General features: G+C 36.3%; 1 pseudogene; it reads left to right on the top strand.

Moving 5' to 3' along the window:
• The first annotated feature begins 248 nt into the window (after positions 1–248).
• On the top strand, positions 249–14,589 carry LOC120296224 (annotated as a pseudogene).
• Positions 14,590–14,810: the final 221 nt, after the last annotated feature.

The raw sequence follows: 14,810 nt of genomic DNA on the forward strand, positions 1-14,810 counted from the left end.
AATAATCATGTACTATTTGGCACATTACCAAATAGGCCTTTACAGTTCGGTCCCTCCTTAGTCTCACTGATTTGAACGAATTAAAGGGTGAAGCTAAGGGCACGAATGATAACTATTTTGTTCTAGAAATATATTCCTGAATGATTTTTGAGTAAAAATACGAATTTGATAATGACATAAAATTTATATTCTTAAAATAGAAATTCGTTTAATAACGACACAAGATTTCTCCATTTTTGCGGTAGTCGATGGCGGCGATGGTAGGGCGGATGGTCAGCTAGTAATAAGGGTACGTAATAAGAATAGTTTTATTTCTTATTAATAAAGAAATAGAAAATTGTTACTTTTTCATTTTCGTTCAAAACCTTTTTAGAACTAAAAATTTGTTCTAGAAATAAAATAAAAAATGAAATTGTGTTATCAAATAGATTTCTATTCCAAACATATTCCCAATAACAACAAAATAATTCTAACAAAAAATAAAATGATCATCATGCCCATCCTAAAAGTATCTATATAAAAATATTCATCTCAAGTATAATGTGGAGACGATCATTGACACCACAGATAGTCAATTTACATGGACCAAAATGCGGGAAGAATTAATCCAAGTTCCAATTGAGCAAATTTTCGATGGCTTCTCATTGCATGGAAGCACAATTATCTTTTGAAATAATTATTTCGACATTCAAGTCTCAAACGATACCAATCGATTTGATAGGTTTAGTTTGCTAACATTGGCAATAAAGGGAACCTATTGCAAAGTTGTATGAAATTAAGGGCTTGATTGATGAATTATAATTTCAAGGATCAAGTTGTAAAATAAAGCAAGTTCAAAGACCAAACAAAATATGCAATTTTTTCCAAATTTTTTCCTATATAACGTCTGTTTTAGTTATGATTATTACTTTTTATTCCCACCTCACGCTCTTTGATTTCTAAATAAATGAAACACCCGAATTTTTTTAAAACATAAAAATATGATATGTAAATTAGCATAAAAGTCGTGATGTTCTAAATTGGAACAATAATTTTTGTTTGAAGAAGAAGAAGAAGATGTTGTAGACCTTCCTAAGATCGCCGGCCGAGAGGAGTAAAGCGGCTACAGTGGAAAAGGTAAGAAAGTAACATTTTGGAAAATGGACCTTTCTTTTGGAAATCCCAAGAAAATTTTGGATTTCGCACCAAAATTAGTGATGAAAGTCGCCATCAATCAATTTAAAAAAAAAAAATATGATGAATGCACGATCGTATGGGAGGGTGCCCCATTACGTGCCGTGCCCACAACGCTCTTTCAGTGCTATATTCTCTACTCACATCTTAAAAATACAACTATCGAATGATTCCCTAAAATAAATGATTGCAAATTTCCGAACACGTAATCGGGTGAAAATTTTTGGTCGTTTTATGCTCCGGCATGACTCCATGTGCTGTGCGTGTTTGTGATCTAGAAAATATGCAAATGATGTTAAAAAATTATGCATGAGTCTTCATTGTGGTGTGTATGCATGTGCAAGGGTTTTCAAAGCTGAATATATTTTTAGACAAAATAATTATGGTATTTCAAACCATGAGTTGGCTTCGTGCAATGGATTTTGTAGGGTAACTAGTTGCACAAACAAAGTAAAAGCCTAGACATATTATGAAAGGGCAGCGTTATTTTTACTCTCTATATGATAAAATCCACTTAATTTTTATCAAAAAGACAAAAGTGTCCTTTATTATTCAATTGCAATTTAAAATTGGAGTCCTAAACTTATTTATTCTCATTTTTTTAAGTTTTTCTGTATCTATATAGGATTTACTTACCATACATAAGAACTTCATATGCTTAGTTTTTGTTTATACTGCATTTTCCATATATATTAAAGGCACTATTTTTTAAATATTACTTTTATTGTCAAAAAGAGAAATATCGAGAAATAACCAAGAAATCTTTTTCTTTTTCACGCTATCAATCATATTTCCAAATACTTTTTCTTCCGCAGAAAGACGGCCATATATAGATATCTTGCTGTTTTTAACTAATTTTTTGCTCCAAAATTTTGGTGTTTTTCCACTGGTTGATTATAGCATTATGACAGTCTATTTATTGATCGAAAGCCTTTTTTTTTTTTATTAAACGGAGCAACGACTATGCTTATTTAATTTTTCTAACATGATTCTAGCATCAGGACTGCTATTTTATTTTAAAAGAGGAAAGATTGAATTGAGAACCTTATCGATAAGTTGTCCCAATTTTGTCCATATGTACCCGCTTTCCGCGAAATTCTTGAGGATTACCTTCAAAATGAGACAAAATGCTAACAACCCCAATTCTAGAAAGCTAACAACTTTATGACATATAGAAAGGGGAAAGTGATTGCTTTGAGTGGAACAAAAGAATTGAGGCCCTATTTTTTTTTTTTAAGGAAAATTATATCCATTACTTAAAAAGAATACAAAAGTACATAGTACTCATGACTTAGGAAAGACCGACACTTTCCGAAAATCTCCGTATCATGTGAACACTTTAACACGTATACGTCTTTCTCGAACGTTTTCAACACTTGATCAACACGAGTCGAGAGTCCGACACCATATCAACTTTTCGACACTCGAATCAAAATTTCAACATACGAGTTTCCGACACACATTACGACATGCAAGGTCAATTTTAAAAAAATTCAATAAATGAAGGATTAAAATATATGTGAAAAAATAAAAATCAAAAATTAAAAATAACAAATTAGGAAAGAATAAAAACCTAATATTTTCTTATCTTCTCTTTTAATTCTCACTTTCGTGATATACAATTTACCCTCAAATTTTTCTTACCTTTTACCAAAAAAATTTACCCTCAAATTTTTTTTTTTTTCTTTCGACACGTCTAACACGCAAGTCTGGAATGTGAATTACTTTTTTTTTTTCTTTGCAAGTTTTATGGATTTATTGAAATGGAATTAAATTTGTCAAATTTAAACAATAAAGTATTAATAAATGGTGGATTTATGTTTTTAGTGTAAATTTATTATAGGAAATTTTTATTATTTATTTATTTGCAAATTTGAATAAGATTAATTTAATTGAAATAATCATAAAAATCATAATTTATTATTTATATCTAAAATATACATATAATATACGATATATCCTAACGTGTTGGAATTCTCTATTTTTAGAAACAACGTGTTGCTGCGTCGTCTTCATGTCGCGTATCGCGTGTCGATTTGTCGATGTCTTTACTTGTCAAGCAAATCGAAATAGAGTAAGAATACTAAAAAGTAAAACCAACTCTAGAAAATAAGGAGGATCAACGAAACACCAGCAAAATTAAGTATACACTCATTCCACAATAATAGATTTGTCTAGCAAAATTGAGGGCCGATCATTGAATCTCTTGTCTTTCACATGCTAGAAGTTTCTTCTCCAATAACTTCAATATTTTCAGTTGATAGTGTGCACTTAGACTGGACGTCCTTTACACCATCGTCATATGAAGACAACCAAAATAGGTTGAATAAATATAGATCTAACAAGTGGAGAAGCAAATCTTCGTAATTCAACTATATGCCAAAACCCCTACAATCATCATTAAGCGGAAGGTAGAAAAATGTACACGAACAAAGTAGAAAGGAGTATCGAATCCCCGAAAGCATATTTATTAAACTCCCAAATCTAGATTGAAATAGGATAGCCCTCAAATTTATAACTTGATCGGGATAGTTCAAACTCTCAAATCAAGAACTAGACCTGAAGAAAAAAGCTCCCAAATCCAATCGGGAGAGAAGAACAAAGCAAAAGAGAAATGTTTGCCAAGGCTCGAAAAATGCCAAAAAATGGCTTTGGGGAGCTGGATCGGATCAATTGGGCGTTGAACCGCTCGTCCAAGCCATTAAATCGAACTCCACAGGGCTCAAGCCATAATTTGATGGACGCTGGGCCAAGTTAGCCCAGTTTAGAGGATTGTGCCTTGTGTATTATCCTCTATCACCAGGAGTACACTAGCCAACTCAAGCGTGCGATACCACAATGTGTAAGAAAGCAAGAACGCAAGCGGATTGGGAAAAATATTCCATCAGTTATATTAATCAACGGCTCAAGCTACATACATGAAAGGTGGAGCACCTCGAATTTTGCAAATTGGTGATCGCCGGTCTACCAACACCCCCAATTCCTAAGACTTTCCCAAATCCCCAGTTCGAGTTGGCTTTCACATCTAATACGTATGTTGAAAAGCAGGGGGGAAGTGGCCACCACCACCCAGATCACATTTGATTGATAAATCATAATTAGAACCAAATGTAGAGCAGACTACCTTGTAAATAAAACTACTTTCATGATCTCTTTTGACTTGATAAGAAATTGGGCTTTTTTAAGCTTATCCAACTGCTATTCCCACAAAATAAATGGTAAAGCAAAAGATTTGTTCAGAGCCATTTAATTTTCTATTAAAACAAAATTGCAGATGATGGTGAAGAAAAGCGTTGATCTCAATCACGCTCACGTTCTGCTTGCGAAGAAGATGTTTTCTCTTGGCAAAAATGCCAAGTTATCGCAACCTAGTATTATCTCCAAAAGAAAATGGCATTTAAAAATCCATTTGATAAAGCCCGAGCTTATCCAATTTTAAATCCAATATTCATCAAAGATTTTTGCAATTTTTTATGCTAAATTAATTCTAAACTAGAACTAACACTAAAATCTAGTAAGAATACTCAAAATCTAATTTCTATATTTCTAAAGTTTTTAGTTATTACTTTTTTAAAAAATTATTGCCAAAAATGGAAACTTAAATCGAGTTAGGAGACTCAATTCGAATGTGGGTTTCACCTTGACCTTATGTCAATTGTGTAAAGACAAGCATTAACTTACGTTGAGCTTATTTCTCTAAGATGACCTTGTTTCTCTTTTTGTTCTCGAGAAAATAAAATATTAATTTTGTTTTACTTTTATTTTTATTCAAAATCTTTTTTTAGGCCACTTATCTATTCTGAGAAATGGAAAAATTATTTAACATATACGAACAGATTTCTATTTTCCTGTTCCAATGAACAAAAGAATAATAATATAAAAAAAATAGAAATATTATTAAACAGATCCTATTATACATAGGTTTTTTGGCCGTCTCAAAACGGGAACCTCTCGCCAATTATTGTCTAGTAAAATGAGGAAACCTTTTGCGCAATGGTATGCTTTCTACCGTGTACGGCCGGCAGAGGAGTCCTTGGCGTGTGACTAAAGTTTCTTGTTTCGTGCACAATGGATAATTTAAAAATATTTTTCAAATAATCATTTATATCAATCGACATAAGAGAAATATTTTCATTATCTATAATAATTTATGTCTCAAAATTTTCATTGACCATGAAAATATTTTTCATTTGTTTATTTTTATATGTCATGCAAGTGATCATTTTTTGAAGAATATTTTTAAATCATTTGTTTTTCACGATTAAAATGGAGCCTAAATTTTAGTTGCAATGCAGCATGCTAACTAAATAAAAAAAAAATGGCCCCAATTGCTTGCCTATTCGGTCCCTATTCAATCATCAATACTTAGGGGCAAGTTCAAAGGGTTAGGGACGTAAAAGTATGGAAAGGGAGCGAATGAATGGGGGTGGCCTCAAGGTTAAACGAATTTTAAAATTGGATGATGAGAGGGAATAAAAATGAGAATGTGACAGTGGGTTTATGTAATAATGATGACTTTTTTTCCTGCTTAGGGGTTAAGTTTAATGATTGTCGGCGAATTCAATTCCTAATGTTCTAATGAAGTACATAAAAAGTAGGTGTCAATAGAAAAAATATGGAAGAGCCCCAGAAAATTCTTGATACTGACTTGATGTAGCAGGAAAGCAAGGTGACTGGAGTTAATCTAGCATAGAGCACGCCAATATATAAGGAGTCTAAACTCGAGTAAGTCAACTGAATCAACCGAATCTTTTTCAATTGGGAAAGACGAATCCTCTTCCTAAAATCTTTGGTTGCCTATTCTACACCACAATATGATCTCTGCTCTTCGCATCACAACTTATCGTCGCCATTGCATTCGACTTATTAGCTGTTCAAAGAAAGCATGTCATCGCGCACAGCATGTATGGAGCTGGAAAACTCATGGGTTCTGTGTTTTAAAGAAAGACAAACCAGCACAGAAACGATGCCTGACGCTTATAAAGGGAATAAGGATGATATGTCCATCTGTCGGAGTAATAAATAAGCAAACAAAATATAATCGAGCAAGATTCACATGGTCGACGCGTCCTCCTGAGCCTTTGATATACCAAAAGAAGTATCGTGGGATTGACCGGGCATTTAAACTTAACTATCTTAGGACTCCGTGGCGGACATGCGAGGTTTGACGTGTGATTCGCGCGACTCCTAGTTCAACTAACCCCTCGCCAACTCTCGGATTCATTGTTATCTTGCATCCTCATCAACATTGAAACAATTATTTATTATGTATCTGAAAAGGAGGTGCCATGAAAGCAGCTCTTTCTCTCTCTCTTTTATTTTCTCCTTTTTGTCTATCTTCCGATCTATTTCTCACCAAATTCGTGTACTGCTTGATGGAAGCGGTCGGCCACTAAGGACTGGCATTCCCCAAGTTTCGAATGGATAATGCTGACGTGATGATAATCCCTTCTGATCCACAGTATATCCAGGGTCTGCATTGTTTGAAAAGCTAGCCCAGTAGATACTTCGACCTGTTGTACAAAAATTTTCATTAAATACTCATGTTTGGTAATATATCAATACATCCCGACAAGATGGATAGACAAATCGAATATTTGTCTAAATATTTAAGATTAATGTTATGATCCATTATCTTGCTTTCGAAATTTAATATCAACATCTCTCGTCTTGCCAAAATTTTAATTTGTTTTCTATTAGCGGTCAAGTTTGGTCAAGTAAGTCTATTTTTGCCTTAAATTTGAATACATTTTATCAATTTATCGTTTTCTACTACGCTCTTACATTAGAATTTTAGTGTATTAATGAGAACAAAATTTTAACTATGAGATGGCAAAATGAGTCTAGAACTCATATTTTAACTCATATCTAATGGAGTAGGTATAAATTGGTTGCCTTGAGTTTTAAAAACAGACTTATATGAGTCCAAGAAAAAAAATTCTAACAACTAATGGGTCTTAAATGAGTTGAGAACTAACTCATTGCAAACCTATTTGAAAAATAGAAAAAAAAATTAACGGTCTTCGCCCAATGCATCAAGTGGAGTTAGAGATGGAGAAAATTATCCAAAAAATCATAAATCTATTGTATGAGAGCCAATTCAGTCATAAATCTTTCAATTGTGCTAATTTGATCCTAATTTTTTTGAAAACTTATCAATTTAGTTCTAAACATTTTATAACTTAGTTCTAAATATTTTGATAAGTTGTCAATTTAGTTCAAAATTTTTAACAATTTGTCAATTTAGTCCTACCGGCCGGAAATAATTGACATTTTTAAATTTTAAATTTTTATATTATTTTCCATTTCTTTCATTTCTTTTCTTTCTTTCCCTCTTCCTATAATCGATTGTCCAACCTTAGTCAGCCTATTTAGTGGTTGAGCCGACGAGGCTCTTTACTATCACTAGGCAAGGTCTAGCCTTGCCAACCTAGCCAAAGGCTTACTGCCAGCCTAGCCAAAGGCTAATGATGGGCCATGCCTAGGCTTGGTGACTAGCTAGAGGAAGAAGGAAAAGGCAAACAAAATAATATATATATATATATATATATATATATATATATATAAGAAATACAAAAGAATGTAAAATTATCTAACACCAACATCGATCCTACCATGTAGGACAAAGATACACTAATTAGACCACCATGTTGGTTATTTCCCCCGAAAAAATTGTCGAAGAGACTAAATTGGTAAATCATTAAAAGATTTAAGACTAAATTAGCAACTCATTCAAAGATTTAGAACTAGATTGATACATTTAAAAGATTTAAAATAAAAATTGACAAATTGTCAAAAGGCTTAGTATGATTAAAAGGTTTAGGATTAAATTGATATAATAAGAAGACATGTTTGGTAACATTTTGTTTCTTAAAATAATTTCTAATTAGAAATAATTCTTTTATTCTGTTCCCGAGAATAATTTCTAAAGCATTTTAAGCTGTTTTAGTAACTATCCAAAATTTCAATTCCCATAATAGAATTGCATTTGGCACCATGTTCAAAATTTCTACTTCAAATCATTTTCTTTTAATTTTTAAATAATTCTATTACTTTTTTTTTCTTTTTTCTTCTTTTCTTTTTACCTTTCTTTCTCTTCTTCTTCTTCTTCAAGTTGCTGGTCGTCGACCTTGGGATGACCGGTGACCGGCCAAACGAGGGCTAGCAACCTCACCGGAGTGTCATCGACCCTCGGCGAGGCCATGCCTCGTCAACTAACCTCGTGATGGCCCAACGAGGTCGAGCCCCGCCAACGGTTGGGCAAGCTCGACCTCGCCCAACCCCGTCAAGGCATGGCTCGACGGCCGAGCCTCACCTATGGGCTGAAGTTGCCTCGAGCAAGCTCGTCGAATTGGTTGCCGGTGACCGGCGGCGGTGGGCGACGAACAACGGAGACGGTGGTGGATGGCAACGGCAGCAAATGAAGAAGAAAGAGGGAAGAAGAACAAGAAAAAGAAAAAAAGAAAAGAAAGAGAGAAAATACGTTGCTTGATTATAGAATTGTTCCCGAAACAAATAATCAACTTTTTTTTTTTTGTACTTTTCGATTCTATTCCAAATCTACTTTCGAGAACAAAAAAAAAAAAAATTGTTTCCGGAAACAAAAAATTTACAAACGAATTTTGTTTAAAATTTACTCCCGAGAACAAAAAATAGAAATTGCTACTATTTGGCAAGTTATGGCACATTTGATAATGATTTTGTTTGGAGAATACTTTTTTTATCATAAATGATTTTTTTGTTTATGTTCTTTTAACAATTTTGAATATAAGACATGCTTAGTAATTGCAAAAAAATTCTATTCCTAGAATAGAAATGTATTTGGTAAAATTGTATAATTTGGTTGTTTTCTTTTAATTTTTAAATATTTTTATGATATTTTTCCTTTTTTCTTCTTTCTTTTTTCTTTTTTCTTTTTATTCCTTCTTCCTCCTTTGTGGCATCGTGGCGCCGACCTGGGCAAGGTCCACAAGCTTGCCAAAGCCTCACCAAGCCACCGTGAGGCTCGCCCCTCACCCTGCAACACGAGGTCAACCTCTCCTCGGCCTAGCGAGGCCAAGCCTTCCCATGGCCGTGTGTCGCCCAACCCTCATTGGCCGATTGCCGGCCATGGCCGAGGTTGGCAAGGCGGTCAAAAGGAAGAAGAAGGAAAGAAAGAGAAGAAAAAGAAGAGAAAGAAAATTTGTTCCAAAGAACAAGAAATTACTTTTTTTTTACTTTTTATTTATATTCCAAATCTACTCCGGAACAAAAAATTTTACCAAACGAGGCTTCTATTCTTTTTCGTTTCTCGAAATAAAAGAACATAATTTTTCCGGAGAATAAAAACAATTTTTACCAAACAAGTCATTACCAAACAAAGCTTAAGTTTAGGATTTTTGAACAATTACGTAAGAAGCATAGTCTTAGAAAACAACAATATTTCATCTTATGCTCAACTTATATTGGATTGACTCCAGTTTTGCTTAATTCCTTTTCTTTTTCTTTTTTAATTCCTGAATATGATTACGTCAATGATGGCTATTTAGTATCTGAGAGTCTCCTTATACTTAATTTAAAGTAATTGAGCATTTTTCAGATTTTTGATCGGCAAAGTTGCCGATTCACCTTTGGATTACATGGTTGGTGATCGTTAGGAGATTTCTCACGAAGAAAATCAGAAACTTTCACTCACTATATTTACACTGATTATATGTTTAAGCGGTAAATTTGGCAAATATATATATATATATATATATATATATATATATATATATTAAATTGACTTGGATCAATTAAGCATCCATTTACCATAACCGTCATCAAAACACATGCATACTTTTTAGTTCTTTATGTGCATTTCAATATTTAGATTATTTTCTTTTATTTACTAACAAATTTTATTTAGTTAATTTATTTTTTTAATTTGATGAAAAATTATCCAAATAACATATTCATATAAAGAGTTTAAAGTGGGTTAAAAGTTTTGGTATGAATATGAATATATTTTAGTTATATGAATTGGGTTGAGTCAGATTTAAATCGCTTAAATTGTATTACATAAAAATATATCAATTTAGATAAGACCCATATCAATTATTGGCAATAAATTATGAGCTCGTCATGTCAAACAAATGACAAGAAACCAACAAAATGTTCATTGGCCAAAAGAGGCCAAAGGTAGACTTCTCCCATTTTATAAAAATTGAATTTCGTAGGTCACAAAAACCCAAAAAAGAGAAAATTGCTAAATATGCAATTAAAAGATTTTGGCCAATGTCGCGGTTAGAGTGGCCGGCTTCCACGGGATCGTCCGCACGTGTCCACATCGGCTGCCGACGGTGTTCAGGTGGGGGATGCATCCCAGACCGTGTGATGCTCCCGAGCTGGTGGGGGTCCATAGTTCGGGGACCAAACTACGGGTGGTTGAATCCATTTGTCTTTGTCTTGTTTATTATTTTATTATTATTATTATTATTATTATTTCCATGGAAATTAGCGTCTCAGTTCCACCGCTTCGAAGTTTCCAGCCAGATTCCCCTAACCAAAGTTAGACTTTTGAATACGACGAGAAGATGTCAGCGAAAGGAAAGCCATTTTCTCTTAAGGTTAATACCACCAAAATTTTCAAATTATACACTGTAATATAAAAATCTATAATTTATTACTTTTTTTTTTTTTTGTGACCAAAGAACCCCGCACGGCAGTAATGGAGCAGAACTAGGGCGACACCACGCTACCCACCACACGTCGCCACCTGATGAGACTCTTGACCTTCCGCAACTTGCATTGCAAGAACGAACATTGGGACCTCCTCGATGGAAGTCTCAGCGCCTCAGGTGAGCCGCGTGGGTAGTAAAAATCTAGAATTGTTTGTATCCCTAAAAATAGCAAAAATAACCCAAACTTTTTATGTTATAGATAACCTCGAATGAATTGAAATAGATAGTATATATGTCATACATGTATAACTTTGAATTTTTTTTGTGACATAAAAAAAAATTCAAAGTATTTGTGCTAAATAAGTATATTTTGAGGCTTTTTTTGTTCTTTTCTTTAAGCATGTTGCTAGGGTTTGGAAGGTAACATGGAGGAAACAATGGGCGGAAAACCCTTTTCTTAACAGCAGCAACGTCTATAATTTTAAATTGTTAAACCCATGTGTCCACTTGCTGTTAAAAAATATTCCCGAGATCCCTTGGTGTATTATTCTACAAGTTACGCGGACATCAGATTAAATATTTAAACCCTTATGATATGCTTATTGATAGCTCGATGAATTTCAAAAGCTAAGGCTTAAGACGTAATAGTGAAATGACAATTAATTCAAAAGGGAGAGGTCCGGCAAGTCCTGAATTCTGATAACCAATACAATGGATAAGTTTAGAATTTTAATATTTTTAGTCCGCCACTATTTTGGGTCTAGTTGGTATTTGATGTTGGTTGCCACGTTCATTTGTCAACACATCTTTTTAATATAAATGATGAATAAGAAAAAAAAAAAAAAAAACCCAAGTTCAAAGATTTAATTAACCCTAAAAATATATAAAAATTTGGTTGAAACGTTGATTATTAGTTTGAAAATTCATGATGATTCATCCCTAAATATATATATATATATATACCTTATCGGCATTCACCGCTTCGAATTTTGAAAGTTGCTTTAAATGACACGTCTGAAAGTCATCGCAAATTATGTCTAAATCGAGGGCATGATGCAATAGACAAATAAAATGAGAAAAACCTAGCTTATTCCAATTACATCATAGACCCATCACAGATTACGTCATAGACATTATGGAATTGGAATTTACAGCCTTTTTTCAGAGATTGGGCAAATAATATAATCTGTCAAAGTCTTACCAATAATTCCAACCAAAAAGTGTCTTACCAATAATCGATTTTCTTTTCCCTAAAAAAGTGTCATAGACATGATGACGACGACTTTAATCTGTCAAACTCAATCGTTGAGACGTGTATATAAACATAATGTTGGACATGTACTTGAATACTTATATTATGATACATATGGAGATATGGTTGTACGTTTAGTCTCCACATTCAGTAGATATGCATCAAGGAATTTTCAGATTTCTCTCACTTTGAAGAGCTGCTTCAGGAAATTTATTATATAAGATTTTCATTGAGTGGTGACATAGTTGCATTGTGAAGTTGTAGCTAAAATCTGTTCTTTAGAGCTAATGGTAAAATCCAATAATTTCTTAACTTAAATTAAACAAAGCCAAAACAATCCCCCAAAAAAAACAACACAAATAACATAACTTTTATACGGTTTTCATTTTTATATCATAAGTTTTCAATTGATAGGTTGAGTGTTATAATTTTTTAAAACTTTTACTTGAATGAGGTCGGAGTGACATATAAAGTTATTGAATCATGGTAAAAAAATTCAAAATAATTTATGTAAATTACTATATGAAAATTATTTCCTTAATGGTGTGCGCTCCCCTCGATTTCCCTCTTTTGTTGAATAGAGCACATATATAAATTTAATTAAACTTATGTATTCGGAATTCTAGGTAAGACTTTTGGGCACTATTGATTATGATCTACTCCTTGAGACGGTTTAATATTGACCAATTCTTTTTTCATCATACACCATATTAATTTGATTATTTTTATTACTGGCCAACTGCAAGAAAAACCACCGACCAAAAAAAAACTGCAAGAGAAACCAATTCCAATACGCAAAAGCAATTGCAAGAGAAACAACGTTCGGGAAGACCACCGGTATACATGTCGTTAGGTTCATAGCCATTAATTATATAAAAGCTGTCATTCGGACAAGCTTGGTCCAGCAACTTTATAATATATTCAAACCGAACATGTACAAGGGAAATTTTACTTTTTTTTCCCTTTTTCGGTGCGTCAGGTCTGACCTCATGAGAATTTAGTTTCCTGTTTTATGAATAAATACATATAATATATTCAAACCGAACAAGTACGAGGGAAATTTTGCATTTTTTTCCCTTTTCGGTGCGTCAGATCTGACCCTCATGAGATTTTAATTTCCTATTTTATGAATAAATACATAAGAAATTATCAAAACGTGATGATGACATTTCCATTTTATAGGCATTAAAAACGAAAAAATTTCAAGAAATCGCCGCTGGCCTTATCCAATAAGAGGGACCGGGGGGAGAGAGAGAGCGACGAAAGAGTCCGACCCGTTCGACCTGGTTCTATTTAAACCTGCGCTCGCACGTCGCCTCATCGTCTTCCTCGAAAAAGTAAAAGAAAATGGCGGCGGCAGCGAAAGCACGGAAGCCTCGACGACGACGGAGGAGAAGAAAAAGAAGCAGGCGCGGTTCTCCATGGCGACGTCCTCGAGCTCACGCTCTCGCACGTGCCCCTCTCGACCTCGTCCCCGCCGCCCGCGTCTCCCGCTCCTGGAGCCTCGCCGTCTCCTCCTCCCTCCGCCACCTCCGCCGGCCCCGGCCGTGGCTCCTGGTCCACTACCAGAGCGCGCGGCCGCCCCACGCCGTCTCCGCGCGCGCCTACGACCCCCGCTCCCGTGTCTGGATGGATCTGGAGGCCGGCCCCGGCCGCGGCGGCGAAGCTGCTGGCGTCGGCCCCCTCCGGTCGTCGCACTCGGCGCTGCTCTACGGAGTCTCCCGGCGCGGCTCTCCTTCTCGCCTGACCCCCTCCACCTGACGTGGCGCCACGCGAGCCCTCCTCCGCGTGGCGGGTCGACCCGGCCGTCGCCCTCGTCGGCAGCCGCCTCGTTGTCGCCGGCGGCGCCTGCGACTTCGAGAACGACCCCTCTCCGTCGAGGTCTATGACACGCGGGCCGGCACGTGGAGCGCGTGCGACCCCCATGCCCGCCCCGCTCAAGGACTCCTCCGCATCCCTGTGGCTTTCCGTCGCCGCCGACGGCCGGAGGATGTGCGTCATGAGAAACTGACCGGCGCGACCCACGTGTTCGATCCGGAGGCAGGGGCGTGGTTCGGGCCGTACGACTTGCGCCCGGACCGCGACGTCTTCTACTCCATCATCGGCTTCTCCGGCGACCGCCTTGTCATGGCGGGGCTCCTGGGCAATTCGGAGGACCTGAAGGGCGTGAAACTGTGGGGATCGATGACGGTCGAGGCGGACGGGCTCGAAGAGATCTGCGACATGCCGGAGGAATTGGTGAAGGAATTGCGAGACGACAATTGCTGCGTTTCGTCCATCGGCATGTGCTTGAGCGGCGATTTTCTGTACCTGTACAGCAACTCGAAGCCCGAGCTCGTGTTCTGGTGCGAAAGGGAAGTCGAATCGGGGGCGTGGAGGTGGGGGCCGCGCGCGACGCAGCGGCGAGAGGCCGGAGCCTGGGCAAGAGGGTGGCGTACACCTGCGCCGAAGTCGGGATCGGGGAGCTGCGGGAGGCGGCGGCGACCGGGAACAGGAGGTTCGTGGTGACGACTGCGGAGGGGCAGTGATCGGCTGACGGTCGAAGAGGAACTCCGGAAGCCCGCTGTTTAACGGTAGAATCATGCACAAAATACGGTCTTACGAAAAAATTTCTCTTTTTTTCATCTCCTTTCGTTAAAGTCAATGCCAGATTGCTCTAAAATTCCTTTTTTGTTTCTTTCTTCCTTTCGGCTTCTGTAATGATGATTTTGGTCTGCAAATTATCCAGCGACCAAGTTGTTTGA

The sequence above is a fragment of the Eucalyptus grandis genome, chromosome 7, assembly GCF_016545825.1.
Source record: "Eucalyptus grandis isolate ANBG69807.140 chromosome 7, ASM1654582v1, whole genome shotgun sequence".
Taxonomy (NCBI): Eukaryota; Viridiplantae; Streptophyta; class Magnoliopsida; order Myrtales; family Myrtaceae; genus Eucalyptus; species Eucalyptus grandis.